Source organism: Ambystoma mexicanum, chromosome 13 (genome assembly GCF_040938575.1).
Source record: "Ambystoma mexicanum isolate Mex_15411 chromosome 13, UKY_AmexF1_1, whole genome shotgun sequence".
In the NCBI taxonomy this organism is placed as follows: Eukaryota; Metazoa; Chordata; class Amphibia; order Caudata; family Ambystomatidae; genus Ambystoma; species Ambystoma mexicanum.
The window spans coordinates 728,675,813-728,683,260 of NC_090938.1; positions in this window are offsets into that span (position 1 = coordinate 728,675,813).

The window sequence follows — 7,448 nt, forward strand, 5'->3', positions numbered from 1 at the left end:
CCTGACCATGGCTAGATTATATCAAAATAACCTGACCAGGGCTAGATTATGCCAAAATAACCTGACATGGGCTAGATTACGACAAAATAACCCATAAAGGATTAGCATGTGGCATAGTTTTTGAGGTTTAGTAGTTGATGCCATGATACCAACATGAAGGCTAGTTTACACTACCAACATAGGAGGAGGGTCTCATTTACACCAGAATGTTCAGTGTGGAGCTTCTTCAAGTCCATATGGTAAAACAGGCAAGTTTTTCATCAAAAGGCTGTAATGAGGACCTGTTTACATGAAACTGGTTTAGTTAACATGCAAATGCTGCAATGAAAGTGCTATAGTTAACATGGCAATGCTGCAGTGGGCCTGCTTACATGAAAGTGCTTTAGTTAACATGGGAATGCTGCAGTGGGGGCCTGTTTACATGAAAGTGCTTTAGTTAACATGAGAATGTTGCGGTGGGGGCCTGTTTGCATGAAAGTGCTTTAGTTAACATGGGAATGCTGCAATGAGGGCTAGTTCATGCCAGGCTGCTGGGATGAGGATTGGTGTACATTCAAATGCTAAACTAGTTCACACCAAAATATTGAGGGCTAGTTTACTTCACAGCGTTTTGATGAGGACTAGTTTATGTACAAGTTTTGGGATAATGGTTAATGTAGTGTACTGCCTGTCAGAATGTTGGTGTGCAGGTCATGAATGCTTTGGAATGTGAGAGTGTTCGCTTGGGTGAGTGTTCTACTGAGTGGCAGTTTAAGCTGCACTGGCTGTGGTGCTGGATGCCAGCGGTCGTACCTCTGTACTTTGCTATCCTTTAGCTAGCAATGAAGGCATTTACCTTACTACTTGGTCTTGGCATGGTACTTGGCAGAAGGGAAGAACCCTACTACATTTTGGTGATGAGTTGGTTTGCTGTGTGGGGGAGCAGCCTATGCGACCACTGTCCCCCAAAGGTCCATCATCCACACCAGCCAGTGAAAGGGGCCCCCAGCAGGTCACCAAGACCACCCTGGTGTGCCAGGCAGTAGTTGGCAGGGCCAGACATAACGGCCCACAGTCTGAGTGAGCTAGCCAGGCACATTGCACACTGTGATTTTGTGTGCCGATCGCATGCAGGTCAATGGGGCAACACCGGTGGCTTGCAAGACATTCAGGCAAGACATCCGCGGGGCAGGTCTGACCCAGGGCCGGGTCCCCTTGGTGAGAGCTGCACGGAGCGGAGCCGTCCCTCCCATGGACCGGGAGCGAGGATGGCCCTTGTTGGTTGGAGCTGGCATGGTCGTTGTTGGGGCCGCTGGGCTGGAGAAGGTTGTGGCCCAGTCCGCTGCCCGCGGAAGACTGATGGCATCAGGGTGAGAAGGCAGGTGCAATCCTATCAGCCAGGATTCACTGGTCACAGGGGAGCACTGCCAGGAACGGTGGGCACATTCTGTTCTTTCCATCCAGGAGGCATGCCTTAGGGGGAGCGCAGAGGCAAGAGAAGCCTGTGTCTGTGGCCCAAGGCAGTATGGGACGGGTAGTTGTGACATCGCCAGTGCCATGCCTCAGAGCAGTTATGGATCTTCCTGCTCTGAGGTACGGATCACTGCCAAGTGGGGGCTGAGTGCTGATGGTTTTGAGGCAGCCCAAGAAAAAAGGGGTTGTTTGTCTGTGGAGTCTGCTCTCATTTTCAGAGGCAGATGGAGACGTGTGGTGATGCCACCGGGCAATGCTGCAGGGCCTCCCAAAGCGAGGCAGGGTAACTGCTGGTACCATCCAGCAAGCCCAGAAGAGGGGCAGCTCCTTCCCCCATGCCTGACCCTCTGCTCATCTCAGTCGGAGACATGCAGTCTCTCCCACTACAAAGACAGGGAAGGGTGAGGTGTGCACAATCACCTCACCCTTCCACAAAACAACAGGGTGCTAAGCACCTAGAGGAAACCACCAGTCAGGCAGGGAGAACACAATGCTTGCCCCCTGCCCCTCGGGGGGCCAGACAGTTAGCTACTGCCGGCCAGGGGGTGGGCTTCAGCCCCCACAGCCACACTTCAAAGACCCAGGGCTACTCCTGGGTCTTATAAAAAAAAGAGCTGCACAGCTCTCACAAAATACAAACTGTTTGTCGACCCTGAATGGGGACCCAAACAGTCAGGAAATTCACTGTTAACTCAGTGTCTTCCATCTCTTTCTTCTTTCCTTCGAAGTTTACTTTTGACTAAGTATATTCCTGTGGCCCCATCCGTACCTTGGGCACACCCGTGTCCAGTTCGTTGCAGCCGCAGCATCTCATTTTCCTTTCTGGCAAGCATTGTCCTGCTCAAACAAACAAAGAAAATCCATGGGGTGCTTCTCATGGAGCACACGGCAAGCCGGGGAGTGTGAGACGTCCGAGCGGAGGAATACAAGAAGAGCATCCCGGCGCAGGAGGCGTTCATTTCCATTTCTACAAGTAAGTGTGCTGCTGCGCCGGGTTGCACGGCAACAAGCAGAACGTTCGGCTACAAATCATTCCATTTTGGAAGCAAGCCAGCACGGAGCAATCAATTTTGACATTACGCACGTGTTGTGCAATAAACACAGGTTAAAGGATTCATGTTAACAGACTTTTTGCCATTGATACAAACGCGGGTTTTTATACATTATAAAAAACAGAGTAGATTACGCAAAACCACACGCAATTGTTTCAGCAACAAAAACGCAAGTCTCCTGAACAGTGCAGAATAATTTCAAAGAAATAGACATCTAAATAAATTAAGAGCCACAAACCTTTCCACAACATTGAAAACGTCAGACAAGCACTGACAGAAACAAGGAAAGGCTCGAGAAAAGCACAAAATCCTGAATATAACATCGTAAAACTGGCTAAATAGTTTATGGCAAAGTCAGTAGGTTTTTTGACTTTTACGTTAAAAGTGGGGGTTTTTAACCCAGTTAATCCCAACACACCTCTCACCCTACGCTTCAGAAAAGCAGACAGGTCACACCAGCAACAGTTACCCAGCACGGGCAACAATCAAATGACTTTAACAATAAAACGGGCTTGCACAATTTAGGGCAGCCACTGAATTTTAGTATCTATAAAGTTAAAAATAGAAATATTTTATTCCCTTTTTTTTATAAACAGGCTGATGGCGCCCAAAAGGAAAACGCAGGAACCTACAAACCCGCCAGCAAAGCCTAAATCCCCTCACTTACTTGCGGCAATTGAAGCAGCCGAACACTATGGTTGGGCCTGGGTAAGGGAAAATCTATATGGCTTACCAAAAGAAGGGGCACCCATGCCATCCGGACTAGGAGACAGCCCCCTGCCCACAAAGAAGAGGAAGTCATCAGAAGAAGCAGGCTAAGGTAATAAAAGCAGTATTTTGTCAAAACTAGGTGAAAAAAACATGAGGGAGATGCAACAAATGATGCTAGAAATTAGAGACAAACGACAACCTCCCACTAGAATAGATGGCTCATCAAACCACAACGTTCCGCTGGAAGCCACAATTATTATAAATCCCAGTCAGCCTCCAATAATACCAACAACACCAAACGCTATAACAACAGCGGTAGCTGCAGCCCCCGGACCTAGCCACAAGCCCAATTGGGCTCACAACTGCAACAACAACACCAGACCTAAGTGGTCAAATAAAACCAGCAGAACCAACATGGTAATTATTAGCAGCGCCCAACTGGATCAAAAGTTGAAATCTTTCCACACAGAAATTCTAATTAGACACAAAAGATGTTTAGCATGGAACATAGACACTACAATCAAAGAGGCCATATTGTGAAAACAAAATCAAAATATCCAGGCTGAGTACCCCAAAAGGAAATACACCGAACACGGGTTACAAAGGAGCATAAAAAGTACTTTATTTTATACTGAATCCAGTTACGAAGAACAGAGCAAAATCAGATAGCTATCGGCCCTCAGTGCAACACAACGAACTCCAGCGTGGTTCAGTGTGTTCAGTGAGAGACGCTGTACATTAGAATGCATTGGTCTTTTATACTCTTCGTGAGCACGATGTCCAGCCCTACTTCGGGTTAATATTCCGGTAATACATCACCGATTTAGGGTTCATGCCTAATTTGCATATCCACATGTAACTAGTTTGCCTTTAATACATACATCAACAAGCCTATACGGCAACTGTGTATTCTGGGATTTCCCATGCAGGTCTTCTCAAACATTAATACAATGTAGTTAAACAAGTGTTCTACGTTCAGTATTTGGATACATTGTTCTTAATATATGCTCGCGGATTAGTTTCATTGCACGAGTAATCCTTTACACACAGGGCAACGAAGGACAAGGTCTCAGTTCACGACCTCAACAAGTGGCCTGCGGGCAAGTTACATATTAGCTACATACAGAGGTCAAGACAGCCATGTTATATTTCGAAATGACATCGTCCACCATTTTAACTCACAGGGTGATTTAACAAAGCAAACCTGAAATGGCGGATTGACCTAAAATGGCGGCTTACATTGATTGTAAGGTCATGACCTTGCAACACAGATTTCTTCACAAGCGACTTATAAGCAGCTTGGCGTAGGCCAATATACATATATTTATTGCGATAGGAGGCACGATATAATTTCTCATTTGACAAACCCTCCTTTTGGCCTATGCCAAGTGCTAAAACTACTTTGGATCTCCTTGCAAATAACTCCATGCATCATCGTCCATGCACCCTGAATCGCTGTCGGAAATATCTATTACCATTAGGTCATCCGCTAAAATTTCTTTCAACGCATATTTTTGGGAAGTTTTATCTGGGGCATACACTTTATGTGCTATCCAACCTATCGTTTGTGCGCAACATCCCCCTAGCATCGAACATATACTAGGTAGACACTGAATACAGCAGCAAAGAAACAACAGAATTCCCAGAATAATCAGCAAGGCCGAAAGTACCTTCCAACCCCAAGATCGCAAGAAGTCCCAGAAACAAGCGCTAAGATCCCAGTTTCCCTCGGGAACATGCACTTCTGAACTAAGGATGTGCAGATTCTGTATTGCCTTGAAGATGGCTGGGGAGGAATCTGGTACGAAAACACAGCAAGCGGACCCCACTAATTTACACACTCCACCACGTTCAGCCAGAATGACATCTAATGCCATCCGGTTATGAAGCGCTACTAGTCTTATCGTCTTCTGTTCTAATGTCATTATAGAGTATGTCCGTGGTCCGGTTGATGGTTCTCTCCAGTACTCTCGCTAGTCTTCTGATATCTTCGGAATCCGCTATCTGCCCCCAAAATGGCACAACTGATTTTGCTATATCTCCCAAGATTTGTGCTAGGGTGTCACCATTCTCGTCCCGCCGTGGACGAGCCTTTGAAACATCTTTTGTACTAGCTATAAACACCCCAGGTAACAGGATCCCTAAATAACAGGTTCCCTGCCAATCCCTGGGCAACCATGGGAATGCTACATTACCGCAAAGTAGACAGGTTCGCCTACATACAAAGGTCTGTTTTCCCCAGTCAAATTTGCAACGTTGGCACAACCTAGAAAATCTCCCATTGGCTGAGTTCCATTCCTCTGTATGCAAAAAGAAACTGAATCGGAGCTATGGTTAACAGTGTAAGAAGGAGGCATGGCATCTTTATTGCCTATCGGAGCCATCTTAAAGGAAATCAAAGATTGGAAAGGACGAGACAGTCTATCAGAAGACCTAATAGAAGCAACGTTAGGTTTACTCCTGTTTGCGAAAAGCAAGCATCCCAGGGGAGTCAAAACAAGTTTCTCAAAACTATTCAAATTGGTGCCATTAAAGTTCCCTGAGATGCTATCATTCCAACGGCCAATGAACAGTGCTCTAAGAGAAGCATAACAAGCGGTTGTCAAAGGTAGAGGATGAATATACCAACCTATCCCCTTATCCCCGTGTTGCGGTAAATGTGAGCAGACCCAACAGTTAGATTTATTAAAAATGGCACGCGTAGCATTCATGATAAGTAGCAGAGTATTATTGTGGTACCTTTGTCTATGCTGAGAGTCCCTAGGGGACAGAGTATGCAAATGTACAAAGGGAGTAGGAACAGCAGGTACATTTTCAGTGGGCAACAAGGATTCTAAAGGATGCATTTCCTCAAGGTACCACAATCCTAAGACAGTGACTATTAAAAACCCAAATATCATTATAAAAACACAGCAATACGTTTTCGGGGCCCAGGCATATTGTCCATTGTCCCGGTTGGTCACCCCCTCATTTACAAGTCCCATACGAGCGGTAGCGGTGGCAGGCATTGTAGTTTTCAAACGGAAACCCCCAATGTTCGTTGCTGGCGACTTCCCGGCCGCGCAATTTCTTAGTCCTTCCACAACCCTAGCCAACAGAATCCCCTTTCTCAAATTTGGGCAAAAACAAGCCCTCGATGATCCTTTCCTTCTTCGAATGCACAGCTGAACCGTGCCGTAAGTCTATCAGATGCATAGCAAAACTGTGCCATAAGTCTATTTTCTTGGACGCAGATTGTACCTTGCTTTTCCTGGTACTGACTGATCCGGAAACAATGTGTCGTCACTTCCCGTTGGAAGCAACGTATCAGAGACAAGTGAAGATGCTGAATTTGGAACAGCAGTTTCCGGATGCAAAACTTTTGGAGAGTGTGGAGACAAAATGGTGGCTTCCCCAAGCCTCACAGGCTCAGAAAGATTCTCTGACACACTCTTGGCGCTATTCCCTGCTCTGGGATCGTTGGTTGCAGCATTAGCGAAGGGTTCTGTTTCTTCTGTAATGTGTGGCACTGGGTGAGGAAGTTTCTTGACGTGGGACGCGTGGATCCAGTTCTTTCTTCCAGAGACCCGCACCGCTGTTTGGGTGACCAACAGGACCTGGAACGGGCCACGCCAGCAAGGTGCAAGGCAGGAAGAGTGTTCAAATGCCTTGATGAGCACCCAACTTCCAGGCCGTATACTGTGGCCTGGGTCCTCGTATCGCACAGGTAAAGCCTCTCGTACCTGGTGATAAATCAAATACAGATTTTTAGTTAACTGGCTGCAATAATCTGAAAGTAATACATTTTCAACGTTTCTCAACGAATTGCATTTAGGAAGGTTCCAGATATTGGCAGGTCTCCCCTTACCACCTCAAATGGAGAGAGTGCAGTCTTAGTTTGAGGGGTTGTACGCATGGATAATAACATGATCGGTAAGGCGTCCAGCCATTTTAATTTAGTGCTGGCACACGTCTTAGCGAGCTTGTTCTTGATGATACTGTTGTGTCTTTCTACTAGTCCGGCGCTCTGAGCATGTCTGACCGAATGGAACCGTTTGTCGATCTGTAATGCCGCACATATCTGCAGAATTACAGCAGCGACAAAATGTGGACCATTGTCCGACCAGATAACTCTTGGTAGCCCGAACCGCGGGAAGTATTCTTTTAACATGGTTTTCGCAGTAGTCGTGGCTGTAGCATCTTTAACGGGGAAAGCCTCAATCCATTTACTAAAAGCACAGATGACCACCAGCA